At 46.6% G+C, this 10,683-nt stretch overlaps 1 protein-coding gene across 4 annotated transcripts in view; it reads right to left on the reverse strand.

The window, feature by feature from the left end:
- Positions 1–8,939, reverse strand: part of DRP2 (dystrophin related protein 2) — a 37,756-nt gene extending 28,817 nt beyond the window's left edge. For all 4 annotated transcript variants that reach the window (XM_074277038.1, XM_074277037.1, XM_074277036.1 and 1 more), the window contains exons 1-2: positions 8,806–8,939; positions 2,803–2,853 (exon numbers count right to left, since the gene is read on the reverse strand). The gene's annotated coding sequence lies outside the window, so the exon portion shown is untranslated. The remainder of the gene's footprint in view (positions 1–2,802; positions 2,854–8,805) is intronic.
- Positions 8,940–10,683: the final 1,744 nt, after the last annotated feature.

Consider the following 10,683-nt stretch of genomic DNA (forward strand, 5'->3'; position numbering starts at 1 on the left):
TGCTATTGAAAATTTAACAGTCAGTTCTCATGAGCAAGTGCTAGCTGGTTCCAGCACATATCTCCTAAAAGGTATCTGCCTCCTAGCTCTCCCCATTCCCATCCAATCTCCGGAGTTTTGAAAATTCTTTTCCTAAAGGGTAGATAGGTTTGACCATGTCACACACCTACTCAATAAACCCCAGTGACTTTCTATTACCTCTAAGTTCAAATATAAGCTTAGCAATAAATGCCCTTTCTGACCTGGCCCCAACCTACCTTACCAAGACTTATTCCATTTTAGTCCTCATTTCATACCTCTTTCCCCATTACTGTTCCTCCTGCAGTCTTTGTCCCCCAAGTGTAGTGTAAACTCCTTTTCTTCTCTCCAGCCTCAGCTCGTGTATCACATGCTACATGAAGCTTTTCCTGCCCCCTTGGATTACTAGTGCTTTTCCCTGACAACTATTCTACCTCTTGTTTTTAAGTTTTATTTTTTTTTATTCTGAACTTAACACCAAAAAGAGCATTTTCACACAAACAGCAAAACACAAAAAGAAAATGTGGTATGAAACAGTGACTTTTCCTTTCATGTCATTCATTTTTGTTTTTGTTTTTAAAGCAAGTAAATTTTGAAATTGTCCTGCTTACCTGTACTCCCTTCTGAACTTCTTTCTGGTTTTTTCTGTGAATAAAAAAAGTTTCAATGGCCTTTTTTTTGGGGGGGTGGCGGTAATCACTATAACTAAGGTCCTTTCCTCCAATTCCCTTCCTATCAAATTAACTGAAAGGGGGAAAAACCATTGTAATAAATAACATAGTTAAGCAAAATGAATACATTTGGTCACCATGACCAAAAAATGTATGACTTTTTGCCCCTTGAATTTGTCACCTCTATGTCAGGAGATGGGCAATAAGCTTCCTTATAGGTCCTTTGGAGACATGGTTGGTCATTGCATTGATTAGGGTTCTTAATTTTTCCTTGATAAATTATTCTCCTGGTTCTGCTGACTTCCCTGGGTTAATTCACATCATCCAGGATTCTCTGACATCATCTCTTTAATCATTTCTATTGTGAAATAATATTCCATCATATTGATATACCACTATTTAGTCAACTACTCTCCTGTTGTCTAAGAATCAACCTAAAGCATTCCCTTAGATTCAAATACTTTTTTTTCTCTTTTTAGTTCCTTCTTTGAGATTGAGAAGTTTGTTTTGTTTCTGACTATTCCCTTCCAAGAATAAGTCTTCTTAACCACCACTCCTTCCCTATCATCACCATTTGTTTTCCTGTTCGATTTATCGGTGCTAGAAACTGTGGGTGAGTTCGGTCCTCCTTTGTCCATTTCAGAAAAGACTAAGGCTCATCTGATGCTCACTCTCCCATCTCTTCCACATTTGTATACCCTCCTCATGAACCTCAATTATGAGAAACAGCAACTTCCACTACTTCTTCCTCCTTTCCATAGAAATGTGTTTTTCTTTAATTTTTTTTTTCCTCTCTCAAAGCCCTCAGAACAGGAAAGGACAGGGGATACTACCTGACTATTTAAGGAATAGGCAGAAAAAGGAAAGAATAGTTAAATAACTAAATAAAAGGAAGAAAGAAAAAAGGAATAAAGTTAAACAATTCTAAAAGAAAGAGGCAATAAATGGTGAAAGGAAGGGGGATGCTTACAGGTATGCTAGAGAATAGCCAAGAGAGCTAGTGGGAATAGCATTGTGTTAGAGTAGATTAAGCTAAAATAACTGAAGAGAGACTGTGTTTACAGAGGGAGATGGGAAAATGCTAATAAAAACAATATTAGAGACAAGTGGAAGAAAATATGAACCTAGTTCATTAACTTTAAACAATTCAAGAAAATGGAAAAGAGTGACTGAACGTATATGAAAACAAAACCCCATAATCTGTTACCTACAGGAAACATTTTTTTTTAAAAAAGGCACATACAGAATAAAAATGAAAGGCTAGAAAAAATTTGTCATATATTATGTGAATCCAAAAAAGTAGGAGCTGCAATCATGCTATCAGACAAAGCAAAAACAAACATTCACAACATAAAAAGGAAGAAACAAGGAAGCTCCATTGGATTTAAAGGAACTATAGACAAGAAACTAATTATCAATATTAAACTTACATGCTTCCAATGCCTTAGCATTTAAATTCATAAAGGAAAAACAAATTAATTATAAGAGTAATACAACAGTGGCAGGAGATTTCAACACCTCTCTATTTTACAGAAATCAAATGGAAAGAAAAACAATAACAAAAAGAATTTAAAAAGTGACAGAGATACCAGAGCTTAAACACTAGGGCTTCTTCTAAATGGTACTGCTAAAGAATATATATGTATAGTGTGACATGAGTTAGGAATATATGAGTTCAAATATTGCCTCACACACTTACTGTGTGACCCTGGGTAAGATGCTTACCCTCTCGGTCTCAGTCTCACCTTTAAAAGAGGGATAATAATGGCACCCATCTCACAGGGTTGTGAAGAGCAAGCGAAATAACATATATAGACTTTGCAAACTTAAACTGCTATCGAAATACTAAAATTAAACATTTCAGTACCACATGAAACTTTTTACAAAATCGATCGTGTATTATGGCACAGAGAAATTGCAAATAAATGTAAAAAGACAGAAAGAGTAAACATATCCCTTATAGATCATAACACAACAGTTCAGTGAGCACAAATAACAGACACAGACCCAAATGGAGACTTATAATGAAATCCTAAATAACGAATGGGTCAAAGAAATTGTAGAAACAATTAATAACTCTATGAAAGAAAGTGGGAATGATTAAACAACATACCAAAATTTCTGAGATGCAGCTAAAGCAGTCCTCAGGGGGAAAATCATATCCCTACAAACACATATTCACAAAATAGAAAAAGAGAGGATTAATGAATGAATAAACATTAAAAATTAGAAAGCCAACAAATGTACATATCCAAGATAAGCACCAAAGAAGAGATATTAAAAAAATCAGAAGAGAAATAAACCAGAAGCAAATAAAAACTATGCAAATGACAAATAAGACGAAAAGCTGATTCCCTGAAAAGACTAATACAATTGATGAACCTTTAAAAATTAAAGAGAAGACAGAAAATCAAATAAAAAAGTAGCAAACAAGCAGGATGAAATAACAACAAAACCAGAAACAAATGAAAAATTATCAGAACCCACTATGCCCAATTATATACTGACAAGAACCTGGAATATCTTCACAAATAGAAAATATTCAAACTAAACGAATACCAGAGATTTGAAGTAATCCAGTCTCAGACAAGGAAATATAAGTAGCTATAAAGGAACTACCAAAATGGCAGAGGCTTGGGGGGAAGCAGGAAGAGGGGCAGGAGGGAAAGGAAGGAGATAAACAACTCCTAGTCCTTATGAATTTACAGGAAAATTCTATCAAACTGTTACAGAACCATTGGTACTGCACAAGTGATTCCTTGATATTTGAACTGCTTCTTTATGGATGCTTGTGGTGTTTGATCTTTGACATGGGAGTTCTACATTTTGGCTGTGATATTCCTAGGATTTTTCCTTCTGGGGCTCCTTTCAGGAGGTGATCTTGGGATTCTCAGTGACAGCAAGATGGCAGAGCAGATAGAGTATTGAGCCTGGAATCAAGATGATATGAGTTCAAATCCAGCCTCAGGTACTTATTAGCTGTTAGATCATGGACAAGTCACTTAATTTCTGTTGGACTAAGTAAATAGGAATAATAATGGCACCTATCTCCCAGGATTATTGCAAGGATCAAATGAGATAATATTTGTACGATGCTCAGCACAGAGCAGGCATTTAACAGCTGCTTGTTTCCTTTCTTCCTTTTTCCATTTTCCCTCGGATTCTAATAAATCTGGGTAGTTCTCATTTAAGACGTTTTTGAAATAGAATGTCTGGGCTTAAAAAAATTAGTTTTCATCAAGGACAATGATTTAAAAAAATTTTTTTTTTGGGCTGAGGCAATAGGGGTTAAGTGACTGGCCTAGGGTAACATGCTAGGAAGTGTTAAGTGACTGAGGCCGGATTTGAACTCAGGTCCTCCCGAATTCAGGGCTGGTGCTCTATCCACTGCACCATCTAGCTGTCCCTAAATTCTGTTTTCCAGATCAGTTCTTTTATATTTACCTTTCATTTTTTTAAACTTTGGCTTTTACTCTAATATTTCTTACTGTCTCACGGGGTCATTAATTTATGTTTGATCTTTTCTAGTTGGGGGGAAGATTCCATTTCTTGGTTTACCACTTTCTCTAAGATCTACTCCTTCCAATTTTTTCATTTTTTATTACTTGCTTCATTTCTTTTAGGCATTCTTGTACTCCCTATGGAAAGGCTGTTTTTGCTTTTGAGTCTTTGCAGTTGTTATAAGCCCTTTCTGTAAACTTGCAATCCTTTTTTTTTTTTTCATATTGGCTTTCATTTGCTTTGATTTTCTCATCTATCTAATTTTAGTTTCTGAATTGGGGCTTTGTGCCAGGGTCGGCCTTTTCCCCTTACTGTACTTTGGGATGGGTTGGTCGCACTTGCTCGGTCTCGTGCTGGGTCCTCTGGGTTCTTGGGATGAGCCCCGCTTACTGAAGTTAGGTCCTCCTGGAGCTTTCAAGTTGAGAGCACTGGGTCTTCAGGACATGCTCCTGGCATCTCAGGCCTGATTTAGGGACCTAAGAGCCCCTGGGCCTAGACTCTCCAGGTCTGAGCACTGCACCACAGCTCTGCTCAGCACTAAGCTATTGGGCTAATGCGCAAGGCTTCCAAAGCCTATAGTCTGGAGCTTACTCAAGGGATCCCTCCCACCAACGCTTCCAGTCTCGGGACACTAAGGATGCAGGCTACACGTGGCCTGCTTTTCAGGAGAGACCCCCTTTTCTACTGTCCTTGGGCTTCTGGCTTGTTGTCTGTGTCATTCTGGGGTAGAAGATACAATTATTATAGTTTCTCATTGGCTTTATTGATCATGATTTGGTGTGATGTGAGCTTCTGGACTTGGCTGGAATAGGTATGAGAGAAGCCGGGCAGCCTGCCTTTTGCTTGTTCAGACAGCCATCTGGGCAGGAAGTCCCGCTCCATCTATTTTGTATCTAACCTGTATTGTTATATGTTGTCTCTCCTGGGCTAGATTATAAACTCCTCAAGGTCAAAGGCTGTTTCCATTTAGTCTTTGGTCCCCTCAGCACCTAGGACAGCGGCTGGCACTCAATAAATGCCTGTTGCTTAAAAATATACAAAATAAACACCAAGTATTTGGCAGGAAATACTAAGGACTGTCAGTGGGGGGAGTCAGGAAAAGCCCCATGTACAATCTGGTAGTTAAGGCAACCGGAGGAGAGGAAGAAGAGCGTTGCAGACACAGCGGGCACGCAAAGACCCAGAGGTGGGCGATGGAAAGCCTTGTGTAGGGAACATCAAATGGGTCGGTTTAGCTGGGGTACCACATGAAAAGGAGTAGAATGTGTCCTAAGTTCAGAAGGGTGTGAAGGAGTCTGGGTGAGACCTTCCGTCAAACAGAGCACTTTGTAATTTATCTAGAGATAACAGTAAGTCATCAGAGCTCGGATCCCCGTGCTTTAGGGATACCAGTTTGGCAGCTATATACAAGTCGGAGTGGAGAAGGAGACCCTGGAGGCAATGAAGGGACTATTGCCTAGGTGAGATGATGAAGGTCTGAACCAAGGTGGTGGCCATGTGAGTAGCTAGAAGACAACAGATGAGAGATGGCATGGGGGAGAATTGACAAAGCTCGGCTACTGCTCGGGTGGTAGGATGGGGAAAGGGGGGCCTGAATGACGGGGGAGATGGCTGTGCCTTCCGTAGAGATAAGAATTTAGGAAGATTTGGCAGTTGGTGATATAGGACTAGCAGTCAGGATCCAGGTCAGGGGTACGTTCATCATCATCTCAGAAATGAAAATTAAAGCCTCATGGGCCCATATGAGCTCAACCAGCAAGTGCAGAAAGATAAGAGGGCCTGGGACTGAAATACATTCCCTAGATAGGGAAAAAACACTGCCTGGACAAAACATCGCTTACATTGTTCCCAAATGTTCCCAGAGGGCAGAACTGGAAGTAATGGGTGGAAGCTCCAGGAGAGCTAGATTAGGTTCAAAGTCAGGAAAGACTGCCCAGCAATGAGTTCTGGCTCTCAGATCTTAAAGCGGAGGCAGGACACTTGCAAGTATGTTGCTTAGGGGACTGAATGCAAGGACAGTTGAGGTCTTTTTGAAGGTTGTGTGATAAGATATGAGACATCCTTAGCTGGCACAAGGAAAGAATAAAGGGGTATGGGAAAAGCACAGCCATTGGCTCTAAAGCCATAGGAACTGATTGCGTTCTGCCCCATCCAGGTAGTGCCCAAGCTGAAGCTCCAGTTGAATCACCGGAAGGTTCTTAGGGTAAAACTTCGTAGGAGGGACAAAATCTAGGAGTGGTGAGGGCTGGAAAGACCGTCATAGCATTAGGGTGGTTTTGTTTCCAGGGAGAGGGGAGACCCCGGTTACCTCCTGCCCAGAGCACGGGACGTACCAAACTCCTAACCTTCCACCTTAGGATCAGAGAAGAAGTGAAAGCCAGTGAGAGTGACAAGGTAGAGGAGGTCCATAAGGTAACAGTGAGAGCCCTAAAGAAGCCACCCTTTCTGGATGTGGCTATGTGTCATAGTACAGCCTCTCTACCTTGGCCCAACTAGGTGTAGAAAGGGGCATGAAAGGTTATGAGCATCAGAAAGCCAGCAGGGCTCCATGAACTGCTTCTGAAAGTGCCTGCAAAAACAGACAAAAAGAGAATGGCAAAGAACTCGGGTCCTACTCTAGACAGGCTTCAATTAATCAGAAGCAGCAGAACTACAGAATTTTCCATCTGGAAAGGACCTTACGCACCAGCCCCTCCGAGCCCGAGTTCACAGGGGGCAAAAGGAAAGAGATAATTCCCGGACGGCTGGTTGTCAGGCAATTCCCAGAAGTCAAATCCTAGTTTCCACTCCTTTCCATTATAAACTTGGAATTCTCATAAGGAGGAGAAACAATTAATCCCAGGAAATAATACAAATTACACGAAGACTCCAATCAGTCTTGTCTTTAAAGGTCATCCTCTGCTACCAATACGCTCGAGATAAGCCAAAGTGGAAATCCTACTGCATCAAACCTTCACACACCCTGTGTCCCTCGGGAGGCAGACCCATGAGAGTAGAAACCATGTTCTCCGGCGCCCGGCCCATTCGAGCAGTCTTGCTCCTCGTGCCCAAGCAAGATGAAGATCTGCTGCTTCTCCTAAAGGGCATCTCAGTCACCAGGGTGTCTGGTCAGTAGCCTTTGTTCAGAAGGGGACCAGCAAAGTACACTTCTGACATCCATGAATCATGACATCACCACGAACATACTGACACCACGGGAAACCCTTTCACACGGGCACATCTGTATAGGTTTAGGGGGCTTTCCCCTTGGAGTTCCTTGGGGATCCCCCGAGACTTTCAGTGACTCTATCTGAGGGAGGGGGGACTTCCTCCAGGATATGCTACCAGGCTTAGCTGAAATGACCAACTCGAGCCAGGGCCCTCCTCCTCCTGAAGCTAAGTGCAGGCCCATTCTCCAAGTAGCAGATGGACTCAGAGGCCTTGAGGGCCCCGTCAGGGCCCTCAGAAGAGTTTGGCCAGGGCAGCGCAAGGCGCTGGGTACTGGAACAGCATGGGGGCATCACGGCACAGAGCTGCACACCTAGACGGGGGGATGAACCGGCACAGCTCTTCCCTTAATACCTCCCATATGTTTGACATTTACACTCCCAGCACCCCGGTCTCAGGGGATGACTACTCTGGATGCGGTGAGCGAGCCTCTCCCATCTTGGCCCATTTCAGATCCCCCTGGGCCGTGGCTCTCCCTGGGTGGGGAGCGGGAGGCTCGGGGCTCCAAGATGGCTCACCTGAGAGTCTCTACCTAAGAGAGAGGATGGCTTAAGAAAAGTCAGTTGCTAAGGGGAATTGGGTACAGGGCTTTCAGAAAAGGCATCTGCTGTTCTGATCAACTAAGGAGGGAGAAAAAGAAAAATGCCCTCCCCTCAAAGCCACCAAGCTTGATCCCCCAATGGAGCCGGGAAGGCAGGGTAGGCCAGTGGTTAGGGAGCTCCTAACATCCCCGTGGTGGCTGCCTGTTCACGAGGAAGGGAGACAAGTGAGGCCGAGGGTCTCTCCCGGAATCCCACTTAGCGGGCTGAGGAAGGGGGGGCGGCAGAGGTAGAGGGGTGCTTAACTCCTAGCTGCCAAGCTCTAGCTCACTGTTTCCAGGGGATTTCAAGGAGTAGCCCCACACTTTCCAGGTGGTCGGGGAGGAAACGGGGGGAGGGGGAGGGAAATGCCAGACAAGAAAACAGACTGAAGGTGGGGAGTGTGGAACTTCGGGGGGAGGCGCAGCTCAGCCCCCTGGATTCCCAGGTTACTCTTGGGAGCGGCTGCTGCGCCCCGTGTGCCGGACTGGCTACTTATTTGCTGAGGGGGAGAGCTCCTGGGTCCCCCCTCCCCCCCTCTGAGCCCCAGAGCTTCCTATCAGCAAATCAGATCTTGGAACAAAGCCTGGAATTAACAAGGAAAAAGCCCCCCCAAAACTAAAGGGGCCAAACTGGTCCCCTTCCTCTTTGTTTCCCCATCCCACCCCGGCACTTCTTCCTCATGCACCAAGCAACCCTTTGGGCAAGTTTCCCTTGAAGCACATACACGAACAGGAAATCCGGAGACAAACCCAGAGCCCGCCCGCACAGCCGGACCCCCTCCCCGGCAGGCCCCCAGCCACCTGAGCCCGGCTTTCTCCGGGGCCTACCTTGCAATCCCGTCAGGTCGCGGGAGCGGCGGCCGCTGAGCACGGGGAAGGAGGCGAGGGGCCGGACTGGCTCTGTGAATCAGCAAAGAAGTCGCTGTGACAGGGATGCCCACGGCTGCTGTGTGCACACTCTCCTCCTGGCTCTCCCCCCTCCTCCTCCCCTCTCCCCCCTCCCCTCCTCTCCTCCCCTTCTCCTCCTCCTCCCCTCCTCTCCCTCCTCCTTCTCCTTCCCTCCTCCTCCCTTCCTCCTCCTCCCTTCCTCCTCCTCCCCTCCTCCTCCTCCTTCCTCTCCTCCTCCCATCCTTCCTCCTCTTCCTCCTCCTCCTCATTCCGTGTTGCTATGCAATCACATCGCCAGGTCTAACAGCATCACTCCGACCTCAGGCAAAGATACCCTTGACTGGGTGAACGCAGGAGAAAGGACAATCCTGAAAAGCTGGCGGGTGGGGGGGAGGGGAAAGAGGAAGAGGAGGAGGAGGAGGAGGAGCAGCCCTCCAAGGCCGGGGTGGGGGGGGTGGGGCAGGAGGGAGTGGGAGAGAGGAGCCCAGAAAGGAGGGGAGGTTCGCGAGCCCCACCGAAGCCAGAACCCCCACTCCCCCCTTGGCAGCCAGCTGCTCGGGGGCAGATGCTCCCCGGTGACCGAGACCCGGCTCAGGCCCGGGCACTTCGGCCTTTGCCCTCACCCTCCCTTCGGTCCGCGGCGCCGAAGGGTCTCATCCTGTGCACGAAGCAAAATGGACCCCAAGTGGCTGGGGCAAGCACCCCCCTTCCTTGTCCCTGCCGCCTCGATCCCAGCCTCTGCTATGCTCGATGGGGGTGGGGGGGGGGCACAGGGGCACAAACATTGACTCCGCATGTTCAGGAGACCCCCAGGGAGGGGACGGCCTGGGCCTCGGCGGTGGAGAGCACACGCTCGGCGAGGGCAGGCGGCCCGGTCAGCGCTAGGACGGAGGCCGCAGGCTCCCCGCGCCCCAACCCGGAGCGCCTCAGGGTCCCCGAACCGTGTGCCGGCCGGGCAGCCCCGCGGCCCTGCCTAAGTTCTAGGCGCACAAACACAAGCCGGAGCCGGACAGACCTCTGGCGCCTCTGCACGGCTTCCACCCCAACCCCACAGCCTCCCGAGCCCGGGATTCCTAATTCCTTCCTCCCACCCTCGCTCTCCCTCTTCCCCCCTCTCCCTTGCTCTTTTTTCCTTCCTTCCCTCCTCCCTTTCTCTTTCTTTCTCTGTCTCTTCCTTTCTTTCCTTCCCTCCCTTCATTACTCTATTTTTGGCTTCTCTCCCTCCCTCCCTGCATTTCTTTTCTTTCTTTTTTTTTTTTGCCTCTCTCCCTTCCCTCCCTTTTCATCCTCTCCCTCTCCTTTCCTCCCTCCCCCACCTCTTTCTCTCTGTTTCTAGCAAGGCAATCCAGGTTAAGTGACTCGTCCAGGGTCACACAGCTAGTATGAAGTGCCTGAGGCCAAATTTGAACTCGGGTCCCCTTGACTCCAGGGCTGGTGCTCTTTCCACTGTGCCATCTAGCTGGCCCATCTATCTAAAATATCTAGAAGCCTCTTCTGCTATGAGCATATGGCGTTTCCCTTTTCAGAATCCCTTTGGGCTTGACCCATCCCGTTCCACCAATGAGTGAGACTCAGACCAGTCAACCGAGCACAGTTAGAATGTGGTCAGCAAAGTTAGCTTAAGACAGTTAGCTCATGGTCAGCAGTTAGATGGCCAACTGAGTCCCATTGAAGAAAAGTCGAGAGAAAGTACAAGGTGATATTGCTCTCTACGGTTTCCTGGCCGGGAGTAGCTGTGCTGTTTAACCTCCGTACTGTGTTGCCTGGCTGTAAGGGAAATGAGCCTTCCTTGCCCAGGAGTACGCTTGGTTTTGCTCT

Source organism: Sminthopsis crassicaudata, chromosome X (assembly GCF_048593235.1).
Source record: "Sminthopsis crassicaudata isolate SCR6 chromosome X, ASM4859323v1, whole genome shotgun sequence".
Classification (NCBI taxonomy): Eukaryota; Metazoa; Chordata; class Mammalia; order Dasyuromorphia; family Dasyuridae; genus Sminthopsis; species Sminthopsis crassicaudata.